Source organism: Grampus griseus (genome assembly GCF_964374135.1).
Source record: "Grampus griseus genome assembly, chromosome: 9".
In the NCBI taxonomy this organism is placed as follows: Eukaryota; Metazoa; Chordata; class Mammalia; order Artiodactyla; family Delphinidae; genus Grampus; species Grampus griseus.
The window spans coordinates 22,087,506-22,102,250 of record NC_139003.1 but is presented as its reverse complement, the minus strand read 5'-3'; the positions used below and the strand labels follow the sequence as shown (position 1 = coordinate 22,102,250).

The window sequence follows — 14,745 nt, the reverse complement described above, 5'->3', positions numbered from 1 at the left end:
TCCCTCTCTGGCTGCCATTGCTGGCTGATGATGACCACAATTGAGGGACATTGTGTGGTTCCCATGGGTCTGCCCCCTGTGCCTGCACCCAACATTGTCATCAAGAGACAATATTTTAGTTATTAAGAAACATCTGAAATGGACCAAAGACACTATACCCATCCATTAAGGACTTCAGAGATTAGATAACCTATAGAACCACCTACTCCCATCTTTAACTTTAGCCTCTTGAAACCTTGATGACAAAATGCCCACTGCTGTCAACAAGGAGGTAGACATATTCTGTTTGAGTATTTAAACAACTTGGCCTAACCTTAGAAAGTCATTAACCCAGATTTTGGGCTTATAATTCCCTCAAGGGCAGAGCCAAGGTTTTATTTATTTTGGGTCCGCAATACCTAAGCATTGGTGACACCTGCAGCAGAGTCAGCTGATCTACTTAGCTAACTGGCTGAGGCACTCTCCCTTCCTCAGCTCTGAGTACCTTGCTATAGTATTGTTCTTTTCTGATGGATGTAAGAAGCACAGAGGTCAGGGAAAGCAAAGAACTGCTCTCATTTCAGCAAATCTGTATTAGAAAACTCAGAGACGTTAGGCCCAGTGGTATCATCATTGTGAAGTGGTATTTCTAAATACTTCTAGAGGCAGCTGGTGGTTGAACAGGTATTAACTTGTTAAGGAGGCATGTCAAAGAAGAAGTCCCCAGATCTCCCTCTCTCCCTCCTGCCCCAGGGCCATCAATAGGATAAATATCTTACAGGCATGTTTCTTTATGTCCTCCAGGCTCTGTAGTGCCTGGCAGCAGGTCTAGGAGCCTTCCGTTTACTCAGGAAAACAAATGAGGGACTCATGTAGCCAGAAAGATATTTGTTCAAGCTGGAAAGTGGACAAATTGCTAGGCTGGAGAAGGCCTGATGATGAATAGCACTGGCCCTGGAAGTGGGTGTTTCTCTCCTACTCTTTGCCAGGGTTGCAGAGTGGTGGAGGGATATAGGTGCCAGCTCTGTGGCCTCAGAGGCCAATAGTATCGTAACCTTTAGAAATTAAACCAAAAGATTGAGAGGAGGCAGTCCAGAGATGATTTCCCTTACTCCCAATAGAAGGAGAAATAATAACACATTGATCATTTTTTTCCTGAGTTGCCCAAACTTGATGGAATGTTTGCTCTATTAATATCAGGATTTTACTTTTTATTTCTCTGACACTTGGATCCAAATTTGTGGACCCGTCCTCAACTATTACCATCATCAATATTTGAGCAATGTAAGGTTCAGAGTAAAGTCGTTGCTTAGGATTTAATGGCCCTGTGTTCTAAATCTGTTTTTTTAACACCCTGAAGTGTCTGTCAAATTTCTCAAGATCTCAACACCCAAGGTATTTCTGTGGTCCTGGGAACCGTAAGGCCTCACTCTATTGCAAAACCATCTTCCAGAGTCAGGCTGCCTTCTCCCTTCATATATGATAAATTCCTGAACATGTATGTATATGAAATTTTAGCAGTAGACACAGATTATAATTAGAGTATTCCCAGTGAGCCCAAACCTTTCTACTCAAAGTCAAATGACAGCATCAGGCAATACCAGGGAGCTTGTCAGAAACAGAATCTCTGGCTCCACTCCAGACCTACTGAATCAGAATCTGCATTGAACATGATTCTCAAGTAATTCACATGCCCAGCAAACCTTGGGAAGCACTGAGCTAAAAATATATTTACTAATTACACCTCACCTCATCATCTTTCAGACAGGTGTTCTCCACCCTGGCTATAAGTCAGAATCACCTGGGGGCTTTTGCAAACTACTGATGCTTAGGTTCCATCCCAGACCAATTAAAACAGAATCTGTGGACATTGGTTTGTAAAGATCTGCTCAGGTGATACTAATGGACAACCAAGGCTGAGGACACTTTTTTTGTGTCTGTGCCAGGCGACTTGCGGGATCTTAGTTCCCTGACAAGGGATTGAACCCAGGCCCACAGCAGTGAAAGCACCGAGTCCCAACCACTGGACTGCCAGAGAATTCCCCCTGAGGACCCTGTTTTGAACCCAATTTCCAGTGCCATTTTCACAGTGTTTTATACATGGATAAATTCTCCATGGATCTCTATGTTTCTGCACATCCAGATTATCTTTTCAAGGCTGTTAGAACAATAAATAGCTTTGGAAGACAGAGATAATGTTCCCTGTGAAGGAAAGATTTGTTTACTGTTCAGTATAATAAAATAATCATCGTATTCAAACTGCAGAAAAATAAAGACAGAAAATCTTGAAAGCGAGCAGGGGGGAAATTACTACTTATAGAGAAACAAGCATAAGAATTACAGTGGACTTCTTGTCAGAAACTGTGAAAGCAAGAAGAGAGTGGAAGGAAATGTTTAAAGTTTTGAAGAAAAAAACACAAACCTAGAATTCCTACTCAGTGAGATTATCCCTTGAGACTGAAGGAGACTCAAATAGGCAAAACCGTCTTGAGAGAGAAGAACATAGCTGGAGGTATCATGCTCCCTGATACCAAACTATAGTACAGAGATATAGTAATCAAAACAATATGGTACTGGCAAAAACAGATACGCAGATCGATGGAACAGAATTGAGAGTTCAGAAATAAACCTATATGTATAAGGACAATTTATGACAAAGGAGCAAAGAACATACAAAGGAAAAAGGATAGTCTCTTCAATAAATAGTGTTGGGAAAACTGGATAGCCACATGCAGCAAAATGAAACTAGACCACTATCTTACACCATACACAAAAATTGACTCAAAATGGATTAAAGCCTTGAATGTAAGACCGAAAACCACAAAATTTCTAGAAGAAAACATAGGTGGTAACCTCATTGACATCTAGTGACATCTTAGTGATGTTTTGTGGATCTGACTCCAAAGGCAAGGGAAACAAAAGCAAAAATAAACAAATGGGACTATATCAAACTAAAAAGCTTCTATATAGCGAAGGAAACCATCATCAAAATGAAAAGGCAATCTATTGAATGGGAGAAGATATTTGCAAATTATATATCTTATAAGGGGCTAATATCCAAAATATATAAAGAACTCATATAATTTGACAAAAAACAAACAACTTTGATTAAAAAATTGGCAGAGGACCTGAATAGACATTTTCCCAAAGAAGACATACAGATGGCCAACAGGCACATGAATACATGTTCAACATTACTAATTATTAGGGAAATGCAAATCAAAACCACAATGAGAGATCACCTCCCACCTGTTAGAATGACTATTACCAAAAAGACAAGAAACAACAATGTTGCAGAAGATGTGGAGAAAAGGGATTCCTCATACACAGTTGGTGGGACTGTAAATTGGTGCAGCCACCATGGAAAACAATATGGAGGGTTCTCAAAAAATTAAGGCTAGGACTACCATTTGACCCAGCTATTTCACTTCTGGGTATTTATCCAAAGAACATGAAAACATTAATTCAAAAAGATGTACACACCCCTATGTTCATTACAACATTATTTACAAGAGCCAAGATATGGAAACAACCTAAGTGTCCACTGATGGATGAATGGATAAAGAAGATGTGGTGTATATACCAATTGGAATACACTCAGGCATAAAAAAGAATGAAATCCTACCATTTGCAACAACATAGATGGATCATGAAGGTATTATGAAATAAGTGAATTAACTCAGTCAGAGAAAGATAAATACCATATTATTTCACTCATATTGAATCTAAAAAAACAAAACAAATGAACAAACAAAAAAACCTGAAAACAAACTCATAGATACAGAGGTCAAATTAGTGATTACCAGAGGGGAAGGGGGTTGAGAGGTGGGTGAAATAGAGGGTAGGGGGTCAACTGTATGGTGATGAATGGTAACTAGACTTGTGATAATCATTTTGTAGTGTATACAGATGTTGAATTATAATGCTGTACACCTGAAACTTATATAATAAAATATAATAATAAATAAATATCAACATTAAAAAGGAGTGAAGAAGAAATACTTTCCCAGACAAACAAAATCTGAGGGAATTCGGATTTTGAATTCTGCAAGAAATATTAAAAAAAGTTTTTCAGGGAGTAGGAAAATGACATAGGTCAAAAATTTGTATCTACATAAAGAAAGGAAAGGGGAAGGAATAAATGAAGGTAAAATAAAATATTTTATTTTTCTTATTCTTAATTGATCTAGAAGATAACTGTTGAAAAATGGTAACAATGAGATTACAGTTTATGGATAAGTGAAATATACTGTATTTCAGCAATGTTATAATGGGTAAGAGGAAGAAACTGGGAATGTTCTAAAGCAACGGTCCCCAACCTTTTTGGCACCAGGGACCGGTTTCATGGAAGACAATTTTTTCATGGACTGGGGTGGTGGGGGGATGGTTTTGGGATGATTCAAGCACATTACATTTATTATGCACTTTATTTCTATTATTATTACCTTGTAATACATAACGAAATAATTATACAACTCACCATAATGCTGACAGGAGGCCGAGCTCAGGTGGTAAGGCAAGCGATGGGGAGCAGCTGTAAATACAGATGAAGCTTTGCTCGCTTGCCTGCTGCTCACCTCCTGATGTGCGGCCCGGTTTCTAACAGGCCACAGACCAGTACTTGTCCGTGGCCCAGGGGTTGGGGCCACCTGTTCTAAAGTACCCACACCACATGTGAAGTAGTGTTGTTTGAAGGCAGACATAGATTAGTTAAAAGTGTACATTGCAAATTCTAGGGCAACTACTAAAATAATTTTTAAAAGAAGCGTACTTGATATGCCAAGGGAGAAGATAAAGTGGAATTCTTTGAAATGTTCAATTAAAACCAGAGAAAGCAGGTAAAGGGGAACAAAAGAAACAAAAACAAGTATAATAAATAGAAAACAGTTACAAACATGGTAGATATTACTCCAACTATATCAGTAATAAATTTAAATGTGAATGGTCTAATACACCAATTAAAAGACCGAGATTGTCAGTCTGGATAAAGAAGACCCAACTATTAAGTCGTCTACAAGAAACCCACTTTAAATATAAAGGTTCAGATATATTAAAAGTGAAGTGATGGAGAAAGCTATTCCACTCTAACACTAATCAAAAGAAAGTTGTAGTAGCTGTCTTAATTTCAGACAAAGCAGACTTCAGAAAAAGGAAACTTATCAGGGATAAAGAGGGGCATTATATAACAATAAAGGATTTAATTTTCCAAGAATATATAACAGTTCTTAGCATGTTTGCACCTAACAACAGAGTGTTAAAATTCATGAGGCAGGGCTTCCCTGGTGGCGCAGTGGCTGAGAGTCCGCCTGCCGATGCAGGGGACACGGGTTCATGCCCTGGTCCAGGAAGATCCCACATGCCGCGGAGCGGCTGGGCCCGTGAGCCATGGCCGCTGAGCCTGCGTGTCCGGAGACCGTGCTCTGCAACGGGAGAGGCCACAACAGTGAGAGGCCCGCGTACCGCAAAACAAAAAAAAATTCATGAGGCAAAAACTGATAGAACTGCAAGGAGAAATACACAAATCTGCTATCTGGTTGGAAATTTCAACACCCTTTTTTCAGTAATTTTTAGGTCAACCAGGCAGAAAATCAGAAAGAATATAGTTGACCTGAATAGCACCATCAATTGACTTGATCTAATTGACATTTATGGAACACTCCATCCAACAGCAGTGGCATACACATTCTTCCCAAGCACTCACGGACTTTCACTAAGATAGACCACATTCTGGGCCATAAAAAATAATCTTGTGAATTCCCTTTCAGTCCAGTGGTTAGGACTCCACACTCTCACTGCTAAGGGTGTGGGATCGATCCCTGGTTGGAGAACTAAGATCCCGCTATCCGCGGCATGGCAAAAAAAAAAAAAAAACTTAACAAATTTAAAAGAATAGAAATCATAGATTTAAGGTTCCCTACACTCAGGATTCCTCTCCTATAATTCAACCTACTGCCTGGGCAGGTGTCACCTGACCCTCTTTGTGGAAAATGGAACTCAGAGAACTGGCACAAATGCTGATATTGCCATGAGTAATAAAGTTCTTTGCCTGTGACCCAGGGTTTTGTGTCTTCTGCTGGCATCCAGGAAACGGTGGCCAGCCAACTTATTAACTTGAAGTCAGGGTAAAAATTTTGACCTTTCAGAGTTCTTGACAACATCTTTTATAGTTTTAATCTTTTCCTGTCCAAATCAATACCTAGTTACCTAGGTTACTCCAGTGAATGTCCGAGTGAGGCTATTTGTTTCCAGAATGTTTATTTTCCATCTTTATCTCAGTTGCATCAAGTTTATCTCAACGGTTTAAAAATTGGCACTAAAAATTTCAGTTTTCCATTTTCCACTAATTTTTACAAAATCTGGGCAAAATGTGCAAACAACTCTGTTTAGATGAAATCAAGTAAGGTGAGGAGCTAAATTGTCAGGCAGCACCCCATCCCCCCAGTTGCTGTCTTCTGTTGCACAAAAGTCTGCTATTGTACAGAGGCTGAGTTCAGCACATACAAGAAGTGTTACTATGTAATTAAGTCAAGGAGAGCCTGAAGTAAACATGGACCCAGCAGTAGTCTTAAAATTCTTGATCCCAAAGGCCTGTTATGGGGGAAGACTGTTCTGACACCACATGACAAAAAGGAGCAGCAAGGATTCAAAATCTCAATCAGACATCAGATTCTAAAGGCATAACCTTGCTCATAGCAGTGCTCAAATAGTACCCCCCCATAATACATTGATTTCAAAGATAGGGAAATCCTCCAGTATCTGTCAACGTTGATTTAAATAAGTTTTAATTTAAAAAAATCAGATTTTGCCACCCAATGCTATGTAAGAGAAGAGGTACTTACAGAAACAAAGCCATGACAGTATGAGACTTTTCAAAATTGGTGCCAGATCATTAGGCCAGCATTCTTCAGATTTTTTTCATCCTGCCCTCCTTACAATTAAAGTTTTTAGCATGTCATACCCAACATATGTGATTATATATTTATAAATTCTGTATAAATACCATTGTATTTATATCATGTATTTAGTAAAACACAAACAAAAATTGAAATAAAAAAGGATGAGATAAAAATATACACTAGAGGGACTTCCCTGGTGGCACAGTGGTTAAGAATATGCCTGCCAGTGCAGGAGACATGGGTTCGAGCCCTGGTATAGGAAGATCCCACATGCCGCGGAGCAGCTAAGCCCGTGCGCCACAACTACTGAAGCCCACGTGCCTAGAGCCCGTGCTCCACAACAAGAGAAGCCTCCGCAATGAGAAGCCCGTGCACCGCAATGAAGAGTAGTCCCCTCTCGCTACAACTAGAGAAAGCCTGCACGCAGCAATGAAGACCCAACACAGCCAAAAATAAATAGATTAATTAATTAAAAATATATATACACTAGAAGTCTTATTAATTTCTTCCTTTCTACCTGGTAAGAGCAAATGCCTCACTTTGGAGATCATTGGCTTTGATTGAAGAATGCTTCTAACTCTGGTCTCTGATTTCCCTTGAGCTTTCTAATAGTTTCCAATAGTCTCATAAATGAATGCCTGCCTCTTCAACTAGACAGGGGTGGGCAAACTACAGCCTGCAGGCTAAATCTAGATCCACTTATTTTTGTATAGCCCAAAAGCTCTTTATATTTTTAAATATAAGAAAGACTATACAGTGAGAATACTTGCTGTATATGGCCTCATGGGCCCCCCAAAGCCTAAAATATTTACTATTTAGTCCTTTCCAGAAAGAGTTTGCTGGCCCACAGACAGGAAAACTGTCTGGTCACCTTTGCGTTTCCTCCACACAGTAGAGACTTCACCAGCACCTCACAGGGCTGTATGCATGGCTCCCCAGCACCAGGGGCTGGCCCCTGGCTGCAGCTGCACCCCTTGACCTGCAGGTGCCCTTCCTCCAAAAAAGTAGGAAGTGGCTTCTTGGGTGGTGGCTGCCAACCCTCTGCCTCACTGGGAGCAGGCTCTTGGCCTGTGGTCTGGGGCACCTGATCGTCATTGGCTGGGTAGTCCTGGTATGGCCAGCCCCTCAGCCACAGTGGGGTGAGAGCTGTGGGCTGAGGGCCAGGGAATGTCACTGGGCAAACCCTCTCCCCTTTAGGGACTGGGTGGAGGTGGACTGGAGCTGGGGTCTCCCGGGTAGGTGGCTGGACCAGTGAGGAAGAGGGTGGGTGTGCTGCAATAGAGAGGAGGCCAGCTGGGTGTCCAAGCAAAGGCATCCATGTGGCAGAGGGTGGCCCAAGAGTCTGTCATCAACTGCTGGGCCTAGGTTTGGAGGTGGATGCCAGTTCTGGGGGAGGGGAAGGAAAGACCCTGGTATTGGAGGGTTGCATTTAAGTATGATACCATGTGAGGTCTCTGACTGTGGGTGGTGAGAAAGGGGTCCAGTAACTAAAAGTGGGAAGCAGGACAGAGCAAAGATTTAGGAGCTCTGAGCTGGTGGATGCAGAGCTGGTGGAACAGGCAAGGGCAAAGGCCTAGGAAGCAAGGTTTGTTCCCCTAGGCTTTGGGCAGTTAGCAGGATGAGTGGATCAACAGATCATCAATAAGTAGGTCCTGGGCAGTGCCTGGGCTGTATGCAGGGTTTCTTGGGTCACACAGATGAATGTGACACAGCCCCAGCCCAGGATGAGCTTGTTTCGTGTTAGACGGATGCTTGTGAAGAATTAGAATTTATATGGTGTGTGATGATAGGGGGAAGCATGAGATGTGATGGAGATATGGTCGGTCAGCTACAGCTTCCCTTGCTGGAATGACCTCAGTGTGGGACTTTTCAATGATAAAGTTGATTTAGAAACTAGTCTAGAGCAGCATTAACCCACCTTTTGGTGTGTCATTGTTTTCTTGGATTTTCAGTTCTCAATTTCCTTGAAGGCGCCTGTTTGGCATATTTCTGGAAGGTGGGATAAGCCTGTTTTGTGTTAATTAAATCACATTTTGAGTGTCCCCGGGGGAGGAATGTTAAGAAACTGTAGTAAATCCTCTTGTCAAAGAATCCTTTTGCAGTGTGAATGATGATACTCCTGTTTTTCTGTTTTTTAAGATTACATTTGATATATTCATTTCCATTAAGCACCCAAAGGGGACTTCTGGAAATTAAACATAATTTAGTTTGGGAGTTTTATTTGCAAATATTGGAGCACCTCATGTGATCTCTGGAGACCGTTAGGGAGGTTTCCAACCAGAAGTGGGAATTAATACCTTTAATGAAGAAAGGATTCAGGGCAAGAATCAGACTTCCTGGAACCTCTTCACCCTGCCTCAGATGGTTAACTCCTTCATACTTTCTCTGACTTAGCTCAAATTCCACTCTCTTTTTTTTTGAACTTTAATTTTTTTTGTGTGGTAAAATATACATAACATAAAATTTACCACTTTAGTAATTTTTAAGTGTACAGTTTAGTAGCATTGAGGAAATTCACATTGTTGTGCACCCATCAGCACCATCCATTTCCATATCTTTTCGTCTTCCCCAACTGAAACTCTGTACCCATTAAACTCTAACCCTTCATGACCCCGTTCCCTCACTAGCCCCCAGAAACCACCACTCTACCTTCTGTCTCCATGCATTTGACTATCCTAGGTATCAGACGCCACTTTTTAAACTTCACTTTTAGTTAAATTAATTGTACGGCACATCGTTTAATGAGTCCAACAGGTCTACAAGACTTGTTATAAAAAGCAGCTGAGGGCTTCCCTGGTGGCGCAGTGGTTGAGAGTCCGCCTGCTGATGCAGGGGACACGGGTTCGTGCCCCGGTCCGGGAAGATCCCACATGCCGCGGAGCGGCTGGGCCCGTGAGCCATGGCCGCTGAGCCTGCGCGTCCGGAGCCTGTGCTCCCCAACGGGAGAGGCCACAGCAGTGAGAGGCCCGTGTACCACAAAAAAAAAAAAAAAAAAAAAATGCAGCTGAGTCCTGCTCCCCATTCCTTCTTTCCATGTCTTGCTCTCCAGCAACAACCAAACTGAATTCTTTTAGCCTTGACATTCACATCCATAAACCTAGATACAGTGTTTATATTGCTACCTCTTGCTTTGTTCAGTTTTAGGCATTTTCTATTGATTTCTCACTATGAAAAATAAGAATTTAGCTTTCCCATATTTCCTTTAAAATATATTTTATTGTGAAGTATATCATATGTACAAGAGCCTGTGTAAAACTTTCATAGCCTGTTAAAAATATAATTAACTCTCTTTTACCCACCATTCAGCTTAACAAGAGCAAACACACCTTAGAAGCCTGCAGGTGCTCCTCATTGCACTCCCTTCCCTTCCCCAGATGAAACCACAAATCCACACTAAGTTCCTTCCTTTTCCTTGTAATTATCAGCTGTGCACATATTCCTAGACAATATATTGTTCAGTCTTACCTGTCTGTGAATGTATATAAATAGAAACATACAGTGCGTGTTCCAATTTGGCTTCTTTCACTCAACATCATGGTTTTGAGGTTTGTCTGCTGGATGCATGTAGTTGTAGTCGGTTCATTTCCTCTGCTCTGTTGTATTACAACTACATCTCCATTTTAGAAATCCAATCTTGGACATATATCTTGCTGCACATGCACATGAGTTTCCTCAGGGCATATAGCTGGGAGTGCAGTTGTTAGGGTGTAGGATGTGCAACTTCACTAGGTAACAAGTGTTTTTTGAAGTTATTTCACCAATTTAAAGCTCTACCAGGAGTGAATGAGAGGTGCTGTTGCCCCCATCCTTGCCAACTCTTGGTATTGACTGACATTTAACTCTTGACATTGGTAGTATGATATGGTAATTTCACTGTGGTTTAATTTTCTTTTCCCTGACTAATTATAATTTTCACATGTTTATAGATCATTTGTGAGTCCTCTTGTGAAATGGACTTTTGTGTTCTTTGCCCATTAAAAAAGTGATTCACAGATGTTCTTTACATATCATGGATATTTTTTTTTCCAGTTTTATGTGCTACAAATATGTCCTCTCCAGTTGAGGCTTACTTTCTACTCTCTAGTGAGAAGTTCTTAATTATAATGTAGTTGATTTTATCCATTCTTCCCTTTATGGGAAACTTTATAGTTATTTTTTTTGCTTTTCACATCTTATTTAGAAAAATTATTACCTATCCCAATGTCATAAAATATTCTCTATGTTGTCTTCTGAGGGTGTTATAATTTTGCCTTTTACATTTAAGTATTTTAATCTACCTGGAATTGATTTTTGTATATGGTATGATTGAGATTTAATTCCATTTTCCCCATGTAGATCTACAGTTGTCTCAGCAACGTTTATTGAATAGTCTTTCTGTTCCACAATGATGTGCTGTGCCAAGTCTGCAAAAAATTAAGTTTCCAAATATGTGTGGGTTTATTTCTGTGTTATGTTCTGTTTATCTGTGCCAGTACTGTACCATCTCAATGACTATAGTTTTATAATATGTTTCAATGTCTGATACGGAAAGTTCTCCTACTTTGTTCTTCAAGATTGTCTTGACTCTTCTTAGGACCTTTATTTTTTCATATACATTTATATAAACATGAAGTTGTGTGCTGTTGGGTTTTTGATTGGCATTATATTGAATCTCTAAATCTATTTGGGGAGAATGGGTAATTCTATGACATTGAATTTTCTTGTCCTAGAATAAAGTATATCTTCAGGTTTATTTAGAATTGTAGCATTTTTCAATAAAGTTTTATAATTGTCTCCAGGAAGGATTGCACATTATTTGTTAGAATTATTCCTGAATATTTTTATATGTTAAGAATTCTTGGGAAATTGAAAGTAGTATTATTATGTAGTGACCCTCTTATTTCTCATAATGCCTTTTGCCTTGAAGTTTATTTTATCTTATATTAATAAAGCTACAGATATTTTCTTTTGGTTAACATTTACCTAGCATATCTTTCTTCCACCTTTGACTTTTAGTTTCTCTTTGTTCTTATGTTTTAAGCATAACTCTTGTGAATACATATAGCTAGGTTAAAAAAGAATCTATTCTGATAATTTTTGTCTTGTACTGGAGAGTTAAAACTACTTTTAGTATGACTGAAATATATTTAGGTAAGTTTCTTCTTTTTATGTTCTTTCCATTTGTCCTACTTTTAACACCCCCTTTTTTTCCCACCTTCCTTTCTGTCTTCTTTTGATTTGTTTTTCCCGTTTTTCATTTCATCTTTACCCTTTCTACCCGTTTGGAAGTTATTACTCTAGCAATCTGAACATGCATACTTAACCTAAGTCTAGAAAAGTATCACTGTCTAACCTTTGTTACAGTAGAGGACCTTAAAACACTAGCTCTGATTACCTGCTTGCAAATAATCTGCTGTTATTGTGCAGGATTTAAAATCCTGATGTTAAGTGATCCAGAGAAAAATATCTCCTGAGACTTCATAACCATAATAAGTAAGCCCCTACATGAGTCTGTGGTCTAAATTTATGCTAACTATGTAATCCAAAATAATTCAAGCAAATTAATTTAATTTAGAGTGGTCTCAGGTTGGACATGCCCCCCAGGCAACTCATAAAAGTAAATGCAAATCCTCTCTGGAGGAACTCAACTTCAATCTAGGCCTCAAAGCAATTCCACAGGTAAAGGTCCAAAAAAAATGACTGACTCACAGATAAATAGCACAGGAAAAAAATGCACCATGAATGAAAACCAGCAGAAATAGTATGCAGTAGAAATAGAGTTGCAAAGTCTTCAGATATTGCAGTTATCTGACACAGAATATAAGATTATTAAGTTTTATAAGTTTAAAGATTTAATTTTTTAAAATTTATTTATTTTTGGCTGTGTTGGGTCTTTGTTGCTGCGCACGGGCTTTCTCTAGTTGTGGCGAGCGGGGGCTACTTTTCACTGACGTGCGCAGGCTTCTCCTTGTGGTGGCTTCTCATGTTGCGGAGCATGGGCTGTAGGTGTGTGGGCTTTTAGTAGTTGTGGTTCATGGCCTCAGTAGTTGTGGATCACAGGCTTAGTTGCTCCACAGCGTGTGGGATCTTCCTGGACCAGGGATCAAACACGTGTCCCCTGAATTGGCAGGCGGATTCCTACCTGCTGTGCCCCCAGGGAAGTCCAAGTTTTATAAGTTTAAAAAACAAACAAACAAGAAGTTCTAAAATAGGTAAGAAATTCAAGTCATTTGGGCTCAAAAAGAATAAAATAGAACATCCAAAAGATGAAAAAAGAATACCATACTGTGTTGACTATAAAATAAGATTGATCATAAGATGAGCCATAATTTTATGTGTCGTCAAAAATACTGACAATTATCATTCAAGATGCCACCGATTGTAAGATGCTCCTGGATTTCAGGGGTGTTAAAATCTGGAAAAAAGTTGTTTTAGAATCGATGAACTGTGTAAGTTGAAACGTTAAAATTTAGGAGATTGATTAAAATACATATTAAGCTCAGCTGATGAGAGAATCAGTTAACTGGGCTAAAGAAACAATATTCAATACAAGTAAATTATCCAGATTGTAGCCCAGAGATACAACGAAATAGAAATATAACAGAATGACTAAGAGTCTTGGAGGATAGAATGAGAGCACCTAGCATATACTACATCAAAATTCCAGAAGGTAATAAAGAGACTGGGAAAAAGCCAACGTTAAAAAGTATAATGGGGGGCTTCTCTGGTGGCGCAGTGGTTGAGAGTCCGCCTGCTGATGCAGGGGTCACGGGTTCGTGTCCCGGTCCGGGAAGATCCCACATGCCACAGAGCAGCTGGGCCTGTGAGCCATGGCCGCTGAGCCTGAGCGTCCAGAGCCTGTGCTCTGCAACGGGAGAAGCCACAACAGTGAGAGGCCTGCGTACCACAAAAAAAAAAAAAAAAAAAAAAAAAAGTATAATGGGGGCTTCCCTGGTGGCACAGTGGTTAAGAATCCACCTGCCAATGCAGGGGACATGGGTTCAAGCCCTGGTCTGGGAAGATCCCACATGCCACGGAGCAACTAAGCCCTTGTGCCACAACTACTGAGCCTGTGCTCTAGAGCCCACGAGTCACAACTACTGAGCCCACGTGCCACAACTACTGAAGCCTGCGTGCCTAGAGCCCGTGCTCCGCAACAAGAGAAGCCACCACAAGGAGAAGCCCGTACACGGCAATGAAAAGTAGCCGCCGCTCGCCACAACTGGAGAAAGCCTGCGTGCAGCAACAAAGACCCAACGCAGCCAAAAAAAAAAAAAAAGTATAATGACTGAGAAATTTGTGACAATAGTGGAGAGAGAGCTGTCCCCAGGTACAGTAATCCAATCTCAAGCAGGATAAACCAAAAGAAATTTATACTTAGACACATTATACATGTGTCTAAATGATTACCTTTTAACAGCAAAAGTGATAATGTTTTTGATGTGCTGAGAGAAAAACAATAATCAACCTAGAATTTATAACCAGTGAGACTCTTTCAAGAATGAAAGCAAATAGGGACTTCCCTGGTGGTCCAGTGGTTAAGACTCTGTGCTCCCAATGCAGGGGGCCCAGGTTCAATCCCTGGTCAGGGAACTAGATCCCGCAGCTGCAACTAAAATAAAAAGGAAGATCCTGCGTGCTGCAACTAAGACCTGGCACAGCCAAATAAATAAATAAATATTTTTAAAAAAGGAAGCAAATAAAGAATTTTCAAACAAATAAAAACAGAGAGCTTCACTAAAGAAAATTTAAATATATACTTCAAGCAGGAGGAAAATGATCCTAGTTACAAGGTATTTTCTTTTAGGAGGAAGATCAAGAACTCTAGGGTTGAGAGACCTCTATCTACTCTTCAGGGGACATGTTTGCTTACCTCTCAGGTAAGTTTGCT

General features: G+C 40.1%; 1 protein-coding gene across 1 annotated transcript in view; it reads left to right on the top strand.

Annotated features, from left to right (window-relative positions):
• Nucleotides 1–14,745, top strand: part of CPA5 (carboxypeptidase A5) — a gene marked incomplete at its 3' end in the record, with an annotated part of 49,535 nt that overhangs the window by 13,137 nt on the left and 21,653 nt on the right. The window contains exon 4 of the mRNA XM_082662473.1: nucleotides 14,662–14,734. The remainder of the gene's footprint in view (nucleotides 1–14,661; nucleotides 14,735–14,745) is intronic.